This window comes from Heterocephalus glaber, unplaced genomic scaffold (genome assembly GCF_053883595.1).
Source record: "Heterocephalus glaber isolate CG9 unplaced genomic scaffold, H.glaber_assembly_v1.0 deba00001687, whole genome shotgun sequence".
Classification (NCBI taxonomy): domain Eukaryota; kingdom Metazoa; phylum Chordata; class Mammalia; order Rodentia; family Bathyergidae; genus Heterocephalus; species Heterocephalus glaber.
The window spans coordinates 6,195,695-6,211,987 of record NW_028258412.1 but is presented as its reverse complement, the minus strand read 5'-3'; the positions used below and the strand labels follow the sequence as shown (position 1 = coordinate 6,211,987).

At 40.3% G+C, this 16,293-nt stretch overlaps 1 protein-coding gene across 6 annotated transcripts in view; it reads right to left on the bottom strand.

Moving 5' to 3' along the window:
• The window catches only part of Mtmr3 (myotubularin related protein 3), a 142,271-nt gene extending 130,281 nt beyond the window's left edge, over positions 1-11,990 (bottom strand). For all 6 annotated transcript variants that reach the window (XM_021257182.2, XM_021257181.2, XM_087198146.1 and 3 more), the window contains exon 1: positions 11,910-11,990. The gene's annotated coding sequence lies outside the window, so the exon portion shown is untranslated. The remainder of the gene's footprint in view (positions 1-11,909) is intronic.
• Positions 11,991-16,293: the final 4,303 nt, after the last annotated feature.

Sequence of the window (16,293 nt, the reverse complement as noted above, 5' to 3'; positions counted from 1 at the left end):
TCAATACCCAGTGCTGCAAAAAAAAAAAAAGAAAAGAAAAATAAAAAACAAACAAACAAAAAGGCCAGGGATATAGCTCAGCATGAAGGCTTCAATTAATCCTCAGTACGACAACCCCCTCCCCCCCAAAAGGACAGGGAATGGAAGAGAATGAGGTATGTAAAGGGAATCATACTTCCTCCTTTTCGTTCACCCCATGGCAAATTATGGAATCCATGTTTCAAGAATCATTATAAGGGATGGGGATATAGCTCAGTGATAAGAGTAAGCACTTGCCTGGCATGAAAAAAGCCCTGGGTTCAATCCCTAGCATCATGAAAAAAATAAGAAAAAGAATCATTACATATGCAACCACCAGCAAACTAAGTATATTCCTTTGTTTCACTGAGCTAAATCCCTGGCCCCAGTATATTCCTTTTTTAAACAGCAGTCTACTATATAAACAATACATCAATACATCCATATAGGGCTGGGGATTTAGCTCAGTGGTTCCACCGCCTGCCTTGCAAGGTCCCGAGTTAGATCCCCGGTACCAAAAACCAACCAACCGAAAAAAAAAAAACCAACAAACAAAAAAAACCCTCCACATATTCTCTTCCACAGTCTTGCCAATAAGAAGGACATACATAATAAAACTAATTAAATCAAGACTTCTGTACCCTTGAAAAATCTCTGAAGGTAAAGGCATATCTGAAAGTTCAGTCTAAAATTAATGACCTCCCTCACAAAAAGAAAATTTCTCTGTACATAACATGAAGGAATAACTATGAGAAACTTAAGTGTTGGTTTTAAAACACTGTTAACTTATTTGCATAAGTAAATAATAGTTTAAACAGTCCATAAATACTGACAGCTTGTTTATTCTGTATCAGGCAGTGTACAAAGGGCTAGGCAGTAAAGGAAAAAACAGCAATCAGTCCTTACTTTTGTTTTTGTTTGTTTTTGTTTTTGTTTTGGTACTGAAAGGCAGTGAAACCACTGAGCTAAATCCCCAGCCCCATCAGTCCTTACTTTTGCAGAACCTTCAGTCTACTTTTTTTTTTTTTCTTGTACCAGAAATTGAACTCAGTACTTTTCGTTTGCAAGGCAGGCACAGTGCCACTGAGCTAAATCCCCAGCCCCAGTCTACTCTTTAAATATGATGTCAAATCCTAGACAAGTGGTCTCAAGCAAGTGACAACATTCCTGATAAATGATGGCCTCAAATCCTTGTGGGTATCTAAGAAGATCTACGTGAAAGTGTCTTATAAATCATGCTACCTAATGAAATGGAGGATACCTAGTCTTTTGTCCAAAGCACTAAATATATATATATATATAAAATATACCATCTTCAATATAAAGTATTTCTTTTAATTGACAAAAATAACAAGTTGCCTACTATAATCTCTCTTTTTTTTTTCTTTCTGAGACAAGGTCCCACTATGTAATATAGTTCAGGCTGGCCTTGAACTCACTATGTGACCAAGGTTGGCCTCCTGTGGTGATCCTCCTGCTTCATCCTCCCAAGTGCTGGGACTACAGGCCTGTGCCACCATGCCCACCTATAATCTCTTTTCACAATCTCAAAAGATTTCAATATTATCTGACAACGACCTATCAAAATAATTGAAAATAAGTTCCCCATAATGGGGAAAGAGACACCAAAAACACTGTCGGAAGGGATACAAGTCAAAAGTGACTTATACAAAAAAAGAAAAAAAAAAGTGACTTATACAAATGTGAGAAGTTACCTTTTAATCTAAGACTTATCATGGAAAGTTTCAGCCCAAAAAAGCATTTTTAAAATGTTATAAATTCAGGCTCTTCTAAATGGAATTAGAGTGACAAGTTAATTGTGGTAATTTGCAAGCAAAGGAAAGAAGTAGCAATTAATCATCCCTTCACTAAGTCTCTAAAACCTAATCTCTTAAAATACAAGAGGTGGGGCCGGGGATTTAGCTCAGTGGTTCCACCACCTGCCTCATAAGCACAAGGTCCCAGGTTCGACGATCCCTGGTACCAAAAAAAAAAAAAAAAAAACCCAAGGGATATATTAGCCAAGCATCATGGCCCATGCCTGTAATCCCAGGACGAGGGCGGGGCGCCAGATAACTAAACTGCTCTCCATAAAGCATAGATTTTTCAAAATATACTATATATATCAAAGAGGAATAGGCTAATTATTCACATTGTTTCCAATGATTTGTCCTTTTCAAATTGAGATACCTCAACAAAGACAAAAAATATTAAATTTATGATTTGCCCTTATTACAGATAACTCTTAAGAGCATGGGGCACTTTAAAAACTATCATTATTCAACTAAACAGTACCATTTATAAAACTAGTGAAATGGGGCCGGGGATTTAGCTCAGTGGTTCCATCACCTGCCTCACAAGCGCAAGGACCCGAGTTCGATCCCCAGTACCAAAAAAAAACAAAAAAACAAATAAAACTAGTGAAATGTCTAAAAACAATCATCCATAAAAATGTAACATTAAATTTTAAGAGTCTAAAGCAGTGGTATCCAAAACAAATTATAAACAACTCAAAGAGAACCCAAGGCCAGGCATGATGGCATACGCCTATAATCCCAGAACTTGGGAGGCTGAGGTAGAAGGATAGCTGGGAGTTTGAGGCCAGCCTGGGCTACATAGTGATCTCAAGACCAGCCTGAACTACATAGTGAGACCCTGTCTCACAGAAAAAGGGAACCCAAGATGCTCCCCTGGAATACAGGAAGAAGACACATGAACTTTATTTTTAATTTTCATCCTTGTTAATTTTCTTGGCTTACAGCTTATACATAATAATCAGTTTCTATATGTATATTGTTTGTAAATTAAATACCTAAGGATTGAGGATTAATACAGTACTCAAAAAATGTTTAATGACAGGATGATCAATCAAAAAGTTTAGAAACACTAGTCTCAAGTATTCCCTTGTTATTTAACTCATTTTTACCTCCCCCCTCCACAGAATTAAACTGTAGAGATAAATCCTAAATAAAGACCTATTCCAAATAATCCAAACTATTTTAGATTCCCCATAACAAGCTAAAATTGGTAAACTACAGCTGGGCATGGTAGCATACACCTGTAATCCCAGAACTTTCAATGTTGAGGCAGGAAGATTGCAAGTTTGAGGCTAGCCTGTGCTATATAGGGAGTTCCAGGCCAGCCAGGACCAAAGTGAGATCCTGATTCAAAACAAACAAAAAAAAGGTGGTAAATTGCTTGAAAGAACATATGAAATTTGCTAGACACAGCACACAGCTATAATCCTAGCTACTCAGTAGGCTGGGGCAGAAGGATCACAAGTTAGAGGCCAGTGTGTGTGGACAACTTGGCAAGACATACATGCATACTAAAATGTTTAAAATATTATGATTAAAAATACAACAAATGTTTACTTTTTAAATTTACTACAGTAAAAGACACATCACCATTATTCCCCTCAAAATATTCCCTCTAGCTTGAAACACACTTATCCCATCATTCCTAGCACTTTCTGAAGCAGTTTTGGAAGTCCTCTTTTTTTTTCCCAGTACTGGGCATTGAACTCAGGACCTTGTGGAAGTCCTCTTTTTGTGAGTGTCTTCAATGCACTCTCAAGACTAAATATATGTCCTGAATCAATTCAAAACATTTACCTTTCATAGTAACTTTGACTTTAGGCAAGACCCGGAAGTTGCACAGTGCCAGAATCAGTGAATAAGATGGATGAGAGTCGGGGATTTGGCTCAGTGGTTTCGCCGCCTGCTGAGAAAGAGCAAGGACCCGAGTTCGATCCCCAGTACCAAAAATAAAAATTAAAAATTAAGATGGATGAGAACAGGGCCAGTGATTTAGCTCAGTGGTTTCACCTCCTGCCTCAAAAGTCCAAGGACCAGAGTTCAATCTCCGGTACCAAAAAAAAAAAAAAGGATAAGAACACATCATAATGTTTTTATGAACCTGTCTTTCTATTGGATGGCACTCCGCAGCAGCAGGTGTATTTTATCACACTTCATAAAGACACTCATGAAAGAGGGCTTCCAGAACTGCTTCAAAAAGGGGCAAGAGGGCCGGAGATGTAGCTCAGTGGTTCCACCACCTGCCTCACAAGTGAAAGGACCTGAGTTCGATCCCTGGTACCAAAGAGGAAAAAAAAAGGGGTGGGGGGCAAGAGGGCCAGTGATTTAGCTCAGTGGCACTGTGCTTGCCATGCCAGCACAAGGTCCTGAGTTTGATCCCCGGTACCAAAAAAAACACCAAATTTCCTGTCTATAAAAGCAAAGACTAGGGCTGGGGATTTAGCTCAGTGGAACCACACCTGCCTCACAAGCGAAAGGTCCTGAGTTCAATCCCCAGTACCAAAAAACAAACAAACAAACAAAAAAGCAAAGACTGGAAGACATGTGAAAACTCATTTAGGGCCAGGGATTTAGCTCAGTGCTTCTGCCACCTGCCTCACAAGCGCAAGGTCCCGAGGTTCGATCCCCTGTACCAATCACTCAATCAATCAATGGGGGCAAGAATGATAGGATAAATGTGAAGTGAGAGGGAGTATTCTGAAAAGGATTAATGGCAATGTCTTTCACTGTAAGAAAACTTTTTAATTTAAATAGTCACTATATATTTTGATCATACCTCACATATATGTATATGTAATATACACACATATGGAATTGGACACTAATATGTGATTCATAGGAATTTAACTTTTTTTTTTTTTTTTTTGAGACAGGGTCTCGCTATATATAGTTCAGGCTGGTCTTGAACTCACTATGTAGCCCAGGCTGCTGTCAAACTAGCAGTGATCCTCCTTTTTCAGCATCCTCAGTACTCGGATTACAGGCATGTACCACCATGTCCAGCTGTTCATAAGAGTTTAAAACAGACATCCTATCTTCTATAGGATACTGTGAAATCACATGAACTAGGGGGTAAGGGAATAACTCAGTGATAGTGTGCTTATTACTATGTGTAAGGCTCTGGATTCAATCACAGGCATACATACACAAATACAAATACACACACACACACACACACACACACACACACACACACCACTTTCACCTGATATCCCCACTTTTAAGAATTTACCTAAGAGGGCCAGGGATTTAGCTCAGTGGTTCCAGCACCTGCCTCAAAAGCACAAGGTCCTGAGTTCGATCCCCGATACCAAAAAAAAAAATGTTCAAACAAGTTCATCAAAGCAGTTTTAAGAAAATATTAGCAATATACACTGACAACAGGAAATTGCTATAAACTATGATGCATTCATATTACAGAATACTGTAATGCCCAGTAAGAGAATATCAATTTCACATGAAAAATTGTTTTTGGGGCTGGGGATTTAGCTCAGTGGTTTTGCTGCCTGCTGTGCAAGCGCAAGGACCTGAGTTCGATCCCTGGTACCAAAAAAAGAAAAAGAAAAATTGTTTTTTAAGTATTTCAACAGACAATATATACAGGGAATAAACATTAAGTATTACTTCTAAGTGAGATGATAGGCCATCTCTTATTCTCCTGGGTTGTCTCAACTGTTGCTTTCTTGTTTCTTATAATTTTTTATGACTAACATGTATGGTAGCTTTTATAACTGAAACAGTTTCATTTTGAAATTAAAAATGAGATTAAGTTCAAACTCCTTATCAACTCCCAAACTCTGCTTTCCCATACGGTTTGTGGAATCAGTCTAAAAACTTAATTACATATTTGATTTATATTATAAAAAATGAAAGGCATGGAACAAAGAATAACCCTATTTCAAATTAATCATCTTGTCTTTAGTCAATTCTTCCCAATTTTGTGATGATTTATCAATATACTTATTTGAAAATTGTGACAGAAGCTGGGTGTGGTGGCACACACCTGTAATCCCAGCACTCTAGGAGGCTGAAGTAGGAAGACAGTAAATTCAAGCCCAGCCTGGGAGACTCAGTAACTTAGTGAGACCCTGTCACAAAATAAAAAAATTTTTAAAAAGTCTGGGGATGTAGCTCAGTGAAAAGGCCCTGGCTTTAATCCCCAGTACTGCCAAAATATAAAATAAAATATAAATTTCTTTACATTTTGCCAGATTATCAATCTATGAATAATTTAGACAAATGAATAATAATAATTTAGGCAAATGTATTCCCACTTCTCTTCTGCAACTGAATTACAAAAGCATTAGGTACTTAAACAAATTAGATTTCATCCCAGAGAACTGAAATCAGAAAAGGTTGCTATTTTCTCTTGTAATAGAATCATCCTTGGCTGGGGATTTAGCTCAGTGGTTCTGGGGCCTACCTCGCAAGCACAAGGTCCTGAGTTCGATCCCCGGTACCAAAATAAGAATCATCCTAAACATTGTGTAAAGACTTAAATAGGCACATAATAGATCTTAGCCAGGACATAACCAAGATGATACTCTGTAGTAGTAAGCACCAAGGCAATACCTTTGTGGTTGCCAAGTACTCTAATCTTTTATTGTTTTGTTTTGTTCTGTTTTGGTTTTGGTACTGGGGTTAGAACCAGGACTTTCTGTACTGAAACAGGGCTTTTGTTTGTTTTGGTTTTTTGGTTTTTGGTACTGGGGATCATCAAACGTCATTGAACTCGGGTCCTTGCGCTTGCGAGGCAGGCAGCAGAACCACTGAGCTAAATCCCCCAGCCTCGGGGTTTTGTTTGCTGAGACAAGGTCTCCTAACACACTAAAATTGTCCAGCCTGGGCTCAAACTTGTAATCCTCCTTCTCAAGTCTCCCAAACTGCTGGGATTACAGGTGTGCACACACTACCATTCCCAGCCAACTACTCTTATCTTATGAGAAAATGGGTCCGGGATTTAGCTCAGTGGTGCCGCACCTGCCTCCCAAGTGGCAAAGTCCTGAGTTTAATCCCCGGTACCGCAAAAAATAAAAAATAAAAAATAAAAAATCAGAAAACAATGCTTTTCTCATAAGCACTCTTACTGGCGCAAAAGAAAATAATTAGCATAAATTTATGTACTAACTCTGTTCATTAAATCAACAATTTATAACAGAACAATCAGAATAGTCTTGGGGGCCAGGGATTTAGCTCAGTGGTTCTGGCACAAGGTCCCAAGTTCGATCCCCAGTACCAAAAAAAAAAAGTCTTGGGCCGGGGATTTAGCTCAGTGGTTTCACCACCTGCTGCACAAGCGCAAGGACCCAAGTTCAAACCCCAGTACCAAAAAAAAAAAAGAATAGTCTTAATGTAACCCAACCTCACAATTTTTTTTTTTTGCTTTTCATTTGTTTTATGCCTTATTTTTTTTCTTGTTCTTGTTTCTTGTATTAGGAATTGAATCAGGAATCAAGGCCTCCTTCAGTCCTTTTGTTTCTTTGAGACAAAGTCTAGTTAAATTCCTCAGGCTAGCCTCTCAAACAGCTGGGATTACAAGTGCTACCAAAGATCCCAGTTGTGTCTTACTATTTCAGTCATTCTACCTGCACTGCCAAGGTACCATATGCCTAAGCTACTTTCAAAGCTTTACCATAAGAAAAAATAATTTTTACATTGCATCCCAGTAAACAGAAACATATTAAAAGATTAGTAAGTTTCCCAAATCAATACTTACTTTTATCAGAGGTAATGTACTGATATATTTTAATGCTTTTTAAAATAACCACATTGCTTTCACTGCCCTATGACACTGCCACCTATTTAGAAAGTTCTAAAACTTCATTCTGAATGTACTAAACTTGTTCCTATTACCTTCCACCACGGCTCCAACATTAAGAAAATGGGTGAAATATAGCAAGGGCGGGGCCTTGGCACAAACATGAGACATCCCAGATTCCTGTGAAGTCCCTGCAACACTGTGACTATTCCTACTGGCAGATGAAAGGGCTGAAAGGTTTCTCCAGGCAGAACACAAAAGCAAAAACCTTTTCTGTTGCTCTATCAGTGATGTTAGGAAATTCTGCCCTTGACATGTACCAGGTTCCCAGTGCTCCAAAAGCCAACTCACCCCTCCCCAAAAACTAGGGTTTTAATACAGAAGGATTCTAGGTCAATAACATCCTCTTACATATTTAGATTGCTTTTCATATACACTATTCCATTTGATCTGCCCTAACAGCCTGTGTAATAAGTAGAGAGGTTGATCTTTCTCCTTTACTAATGAAGGAACTGGAGCCCAGAGGGGTTATGTAGTTTGCTATAAACAAGAGGAGGAGCAAAAGCTAGGCTTGAACCCAAGGCATACTGGTCAATTCACTGTCACTCTAAAACAATTTTTGTTTTGAACATTTAATATCAATATGAACTTAAAAGATTTATGATGTTTCTAGATATGGTACAAAATTGAAGAATAATGCATGATATCACCATTAATACCACAAAATTAAGATTAAAAAGAGCAATGAGACATTTATAACTTTGGTAGCCTCTAAAATTACTAAGAATCCTAATATAATCCAAAATGGATGTGATTTCATATTCTGTCTTAAATTTAAGGTAATGTTTCACTGATTGTAAAATTACATTTAAATTCACCATAGAAAATTAAAGAACTGGGTGGTCCGTAAGAAACAACTACCCAAGGACCAGGGATTTAATTTAGCTCAATGGTTCCACCGCCTGCCTTGCAAGCGGAAGGACCCCAGTTCAATCCCCGGTACCAAAAAAAACAAAAAAGAAAAGAAACAACTAGCCACATAAATTGCACAAACATCTCCCAAACCATTCTTAGTCTTGTGGCTTCACACCAAATTATGAAGTTCTTTATGTGAAACCCGATTTGATTTCAACACTAAGTGAATTACAACAGCATAACCATGTTGTTTCTGCATAATACTTGCAACATGCACTCAATTTTCAGAGCACTTCTGGACAAAGTGTAAAATCCATAAGCTAAAAGCAAAACCCAAGAACACTGTTTCTTTTACATGAAAAATACTCACCTACCTATATGAGATGAGATGTGCAGGATCAGACCAAGCAGTCAATGAGTACAGGCCCTTAATTGTATAGATGAGGAAACCTAAGCCCAGAGAAGTTAAATGACGTTGCCAACAGCAATTAATGACCCAAATGTAATCAGAATTTGTGTTTGTCTGCCAATCCAGAGCTTTCCATCACTCTTTACTACCTCTGCTTTTAATAAAATGTACACATTTTAAAAAGTCATTCACAGGGCCGGGGATTTAGCTCAGTGGCAGCATGCCTGCCTGGCAAGCGCAAGGACCTGAGTTTAATCCCTGGTAGCAAAAAAAAAGTCATTAACACCTAAAACTATTAAGACTCAAAAACTAAGAGACAGGCTACTGTTCACTGACAGTTTTTGTAGAAAATTGTATTTCAGCCCATATCTCAGCCAAGCATGGTGGTGCACGTTGTAGTAGCTAAGGCAGGGGGATCACTGCAAATTCAAGGCCAGCCTGGCATAGTGAGTTCAAAGACAGCCTGACCTACATAGCAAGATCTTGTCTCAAAAAAATAAACAAAAAGTAAAAACAAAAAAACAAAGCTCTTGAAGGAACATCAAAAGCTACAAACAATAAGAACTGAAAACTGGCTCTTCAATCTAATGCAAGGTATCAAGTGGCTTTTAATAACTAATACTGTTATCAACCTCCATAACTGTTCTTTTACCTATACCAACACTATTCATTTACTCAAAATCTGAGGGCATAGAATATGCTGAGCACTGTGCTAAGTACTGGGGACACCAGGGAAGAAAACAGACATGGCCTCTGGCTCTTGTGGACAACTGGCTGTACTTCTCTAAAATTACTACTCTATGAAATGACAGGATATTTACCAAAATCCTTCACTACCCTACACAACCATAAGAACACTTTCTTCCACCTCTTCCAAACTTATAACAACATTCACCACATCCCCTCTGAAACATGAATACTTCCTTTGGTAACTCAGGAGTCCAGTTTACCACAGAAGGTGTTAACCAGGACTTACAGTAGATTTTTCAACTGACTTTACCACTCCTCACAGCTTGGTCCAAATTTTAAGAACTTTTCACAATTCACATTAAACCTTCCTGGTTCATAACCCTGGTCTCAAATGACTGCTAACACACCCATCCTACCCTTCACTTTACTAGAAAACTCTTGAGTTAGATGGTTTAGGAGCAACCATAACATTGAGATGCTGGGAAACACCTTCAGGAGACCTCTGTGGAGTCAGAAGCAAATTTACTGCCTTACATTTGCTGTTTCTTCCCTCTGAATTCTTCAGTGTATCTCTGGATATACCTCCAGTTAAGCAGCCATCTACTTTTAGTAGATGTTCCTAATGGCTTGTGGAGAAACAACTTTTGAAGCAAACCTGTTTCCCCTACACAAATCTGTTATATTTTAAAAGATCTTCAATTTGCAGTTTTACATTTCTCATGTTTCCCCTTCTTCCCTACCTCTCAAACAAAGAGCTATACATAATTAAAAGCTGTCTCAGAAGTCATTTAATTAATGGTAATTCTTTGGAATACTCGACCTAATGCAGAGGTTCGCACCTCTGGCAGACCAGTCATTTGGGGAGTTTTATAAGCCTAGACTTTCCCAGGGTCCATTTGCAGAGATTTTAATTTACCAGGTTCTACATGAGACCCAAGAATCAGCATTTTAGGCAATGCCTAGTATTTCTAATGACTAATCTTTAGGTGACCACTGAACTAAAGAACCTGGCATATAAACTGAGACACTAGTTCTACGGCTTGCCATTAACTACAAGTGAGACTGCACCACCGTGCCAGTAACAGGAACTGCTCTGGGTCACCTGGAGAGGGAGGTGGAGTTGAAAGAGGCCTTTATACAGCCAATCTAAAATTCTAGAACCCTCCAAATTTAGTTTAATAACGTGGCTGAAGGCTACCAACATACCTTACTTGGTTTGCAAGCAAAAACAACAGAGATCATTTCTCTTGCCATACTGAAACAGCTTTAAATTTAAAAAGTCAAGGTTCCCATAACCTCTCCATGGACAAATCACAAACATTTTACATTAAAAAAATTAAAACCTCCTGTAATTCAACAACCTCTAATGGCATTACTGTGCACAATATGAGAAACTAAGTTGAACCTCAACCAGAATATGCACTTTTTTATATGAAAAACAGATGTCAGAAAACACGTCAAGATACTAGAATAAGAATTTCGGATGAAAGAAAAAAAAGAATTTCGGATGGATCTGAAGAAGACACTTGAACATAAATAACAGGAGTGCAAAATTCACAAGTGAGATTATCAGACTCGAAAAGGGCCTATTAAAGTGGCCATAAAATCCACCCCGTAATTTTGAGATAAGTTTTCCAGCCCCATGTATAACCAACAATATAATCTTTTGGTCCTGAGATGCAGTAACTCCAACACAATTTCTAACCAAGAAATACATTGTTATCTTTTGCGGAGTCGTTTGACTAGTGCTCCCGGTGATCCTTCAACGGCCCCCAAACTGTCCTTCCCACCAAAGTACTACCAGGTCGGGAGGCTGCCCGGCTGCAGTCAGGCGGCCACTCCTCCTTCCCACAAGGCCTGGGCCCGCACAGTTCGCCCAGGGGCTCCAAATGGTCCCCGACCTCCGGCCTCTAGACACAGTAGATACCCACAGACCCCAGTCGCGGCCGAGGGACCCACACCCACCTCCCAGGGATCCACTAGCATTTGCCCGGGCGCTCGAGAGGCAGAGCCCCCACACCCTGCTCCCCATCGCTCGTCCTCACCAGGTCAGAGAAGGCCGCCGAGGCCCGGGACCCCGCCTCCCCCGCGCCTAGGGTCCGGGCCGAGTCCGGCCGCCACTCTCCCACTCGCTGCGCCTCCCCCTGGCGGCGTCGGCCACCCCGCGGGCCCCAAAAGCCATCCCCAGCCCCCGACAGGCCACTGCCTCCTCGGAGTGTGACAGCGGCCACCCCGGGGCCGAGGGCGGCCCCTCCTCCAGCTCCTCCTCGCCACCCCAAGCGACTGGGGGTGGGCTTCTTACCGGGCGGCAGGACATGGCGAAGCCCGCCACGGCACGGCCTCCTGCGCCACCCCACGAGGCTCCTAGCCAGGGCCGGTGCGGGGGCAGGGCTCGGCCGCTGGAGCTTCTCGTCCGGCTGCTCCTCCGCCGCTGCCGCCGCCTTCTCACAACCACAACAACATGGCGGCAGCGGCCACACAGAGCGCGCTCCCGATGCTGAGCCGGGCCTCGAGCGGGGGCGCGCGCACGCCACTGCGCAAGGTGGGCGGTCAGGGAAAAGGAGGCGGCTACCGCGGGTTGAACGGAGGCGGGGCCGAGGCCTCAGGTCACGCCCCAGAATGTGGGCGTGGTCGCAGGCCGATAGAAGGCACCCGGCAGGGGAGTGACTCCCGGAGGAGAGCGGCCTAAAAAGGGCTAAGCAGATAAGAAATGGACTGAGAAGAAAGGTGACATATTAGAATGAAGAAAAACAAAGATCGTCCTACAGATTTTCAGGAGGCATCTTTTCCAAGATCTACACCCCTGGGCAGGACTCATTCTACTTACTAGTAAATCTCGATAGAGTTGAAATAAAACTAATTTAATACACATATAAATACAGTGTGCTAGAAGTTATGCTCAGAATACAATTTCAAACTATCTCAACCTCAGCTCCTAATCAAAAGCACAATGGAAAAGTGAGTTGTCAAACAAAAACAAAAATTAAAACCTATCCACACTAGCCTGCAGAATTCCACATTCCAAGACTGCATTACCTTTGCATTTTAACATTGTGCCCTTAGGGCCGGGGATTTAGCTCAGTGGTTTTGCTGCCTGCTGCGCAAGCCAAGCACAAGGACCCAAGTCCCCCCCCCCCCCGTAACAAAACAAACAAACAAACAAACAAAAAAACACTGTGCCCTTCACTTCTCTGGAAAATGGCTGAGACAAACAAGTCAAATGAATTCTACCCCTGGATTTGTTGTACTTCTTTCCATAATACTTTGGAAAATTGTGTTTATTTTCAACGATTATTGTCTTTCTATCCCACTAAAATGTAAGAACTACTTGAAGATAATAATCTTGTCTTATCACCATAACCTTGAATTATGCAAGACAAGGGGTAGGCATCAAATTTCCTGGTTAATTTAGAGATAAATCTTTATAACAATTTTAACAGGTATTTTGCTGTTGTCTCCATTTTACAGATGAAGAAAATAAAGCCCAGAATAAGCTACACTTATTAAAACAAAATTCAAATCCAAAGCCAACAGACAAGAAAAACTGCTTTCACTCACTAGGCTGTACTACCCCACTACGTGACAAGATTCCCTAAAATAAAATCTCAAGTAAGGAGCTGATCATGGTGGTGCATGCCTGTAGTGAGTTCAAGGACAGCCTGGAATAGATAGCAAGACTGTCTCAAAACAAACTCAAGTAGGAAATTACAATACAGTTCAGAGTTATGCAAGCCTTTCTTTAACTCTCAGAAAAACTAGTTGTTTCCTCCTTTCTGACAGCTAGTGTTATGCTGCTGATGGTGTCTATCTTTCCATCTTTTCACTGGCCTCCAGAAAGACCAAGGCTAAATTTGAAGCTCAACAGTGACCTCTTATTGGCCTTTAAAGTAGGCTCACCTTTCTTTCTTGTGGTGCTGAGTATTGAAACTTACACTTTTTTTTTTTGAAGACAGGGTCTCACTTTGTAATACAGTTTGCCCTTGAACTCACTATGTAGCCCAGGCTGGCCTTGAACTCTTGGCCATCCTCCTGCCTCAGCCTCCTGAGTGCTGGGATTACAGGTGTGCACCACCACACCTGGTGAAACCTACTTTAATTTATTTGTTGCTATCCTAATGTCTCCTTTCTGTATGTAATTATACCCTGTTAGTATAAGAAAAGAAATAGATTAGATAAATGACAGTAAACAAAAAATAACAATAAAATGTTTTTCCACATTTATCCCACTATCCAAAGTTCTCATCAGTCATCAGTCATCAGTCCTCTGTGGGTAGAAATTGTTCTACCCAGCTCTCAGAAAGGCATTAGAGTGGATTTCCATAGGTGGGTGGCCATTGATTTGACTGATGCTACCACTCAACTCCAGGCTAATTAGTGCCCAATGAGGTGGACAAAGGGTTCAGCAAATGGGCAGGTAACATCCACTCAGCCAATTCCACAGTTCCCAGATACCGATGAGGAGAGAGCAAACAGGTTGGCATGTCATATTCACATTCTATCATGTCATGATAGAATATCATAGATAGACTATCTCTATCTTTTAATCTGGGTTAAAAGAATCTTCAACTGAATCCGGAACCTGGCACAGCACCTGCCTCGCAAGTGCAAGGTCCTGAGTTTGATCCCCAGTACCAAAAAAAAAAAAAACAATGAACAGTATCCTTGTAACTGGTTGAAGACAAGGTCCTAATTTTATATGGTGATTCAAAGAGAGAGGAAATGAACCTAGGCTCAGTGAAGGCTTCTTTTCTTCTTGGCCCTGACTCTCATGTGAGTGGCTCCCTCTACCCTCCCAACCTTCCTTTCCACCCGCTATCCTTTCAGCCTCATTCCCCCATGCTATTCAAAGCTGAAAATGTTCTTCCAGCTGTTTAGGGACTCTTTGAAGTAGCCTAAGACAGATGGAAAGGCTGACTGACGAAGAGTAGAGGCTCCCTAGAGTGACATAGGGTCCCTCAGTCCCCGGAAATGCAGGCTTCCCAGCACTAACTTCTGCTGCTTAATGGTAAAAGTCATTTATTTCATTGAATGCATTGTGTGGCTTATCCCCATACTCTTACAGTGAATCAGCATCTCCTTCACCTTCCAGCCCAGCCACAGACAGGGGTAACTATGACTTTTAGTCATTGAAGACCCACTTGTCCAGGGGCTGACAGAAACTAGAATTGAATCATATTTCTGTGATTCAAAGTCTCTCATGATTTTCCAGACATCACACTGCACCTCTACTGCAGTTTAAATTCAATGAAGAGCAATGATTCTCAAAGTGTGATCAACAGGTCCTTGGGGCCTACAGACATTTTCAAAGTTCCATATGGGTCAAAACTATTTTCATAATAATACTCATAATTATTTGCCCCCACTTTTTTTTATCATGTTGACATTTGCACTAATGGTGAAAGTAGTAAATTATTGGCACTCTGTCACAAATTAAAGCAATGGCACAATATGTACTAGTAGCTATTGTATTCATTACCAACATGCACTGGTAGTAAATAAAATGTCAGTTTTACTTCAGAATATTCTTTATGCATCAGTAAAAAAATCAATTTTATTAACTCTAGATCTTGGAATAGAAGTCTTTTTACTATTCTGGGGAGCAAATGGAAATTACATAGAAAGCATTTTTTGTTTTGTTCTGTTTTTTGTTGTTTTGTTTCTTTGTTTTTTGGTACCGGGGATCGAACTTGGGTCCTTGCACTTGCACAGCAGGCGGCGAAACCACTGAGCTAAATCCCCAGCCCTTGAAAGCATTTTTTTTTTACTGAGCTGAAATTCACATAACAAAAAATTAATCATTTTAAAGTGAACAAACTAAAAAACAAAACAAAAAAATGAACAAATTAAGAGCATTGAATACAGTCACAATGTTAAGCAACCACCATCTCTATCCCATTCCAAAACATTTCCATCACTCTAAAATAAAACCCTATGCCCACTAAGCAGTTATTTCCAATGCATAAAGCACTTTATGAGTTGCAAGATAAACTACCCTCCTTTTTAGGAACACTATTTTTACTTAAAAGGATGGTCCACATACAAACTAGTTATTCAGATTTGGGTATGTGGCAGACATTTTCTCAAAAAATGTACAAAGTGAATCTATCACTACAAATAAAACAGCTGATTGAATCTGTTGCCCAATGGTAAAATTCAAGTTCAACTTTTTTCAAGTTTAATTTTAATTTTGGAAAATGTGGCCAGGCAGGGTGGTACATGCCTGTAATCCTAGCCCTTGGAAGTTGAAGCAGGAGGATTGTCATGAGTTCGAGGTCCGCCTAGGCTACATAGTGAGTTCAAGGCCAGCCTGAACTACATAACAAGACCCTGTCTTCAAAAAAAAAAATGAAAAATGTGAATATCCTACCATAAGCTGGTCTGGTTCTCAATACATAAAGTTTTTCCTACTAAAATGACTAGTGATATTAGTAAAAGTGAATATCTGATAGCACATAATTAAATGTGCCAACATTCAGAGGGGCTACATAACCCAATGAACTAATATTTTCCACATGACCAACTCATGATGTTACTAAATCATGCATGAATTAAAGATCCATTCCAGGGCCAGGGATTTAGCTCCGTGGTTCCGCTGCTTGCCTCATAAGCGCAAGGACCCGAGTTTGATCCCCGGTACCAAAAAAAAAGGAAAAAAAGAAAAGATCCATTCCAAGTGTTAGAGTAGT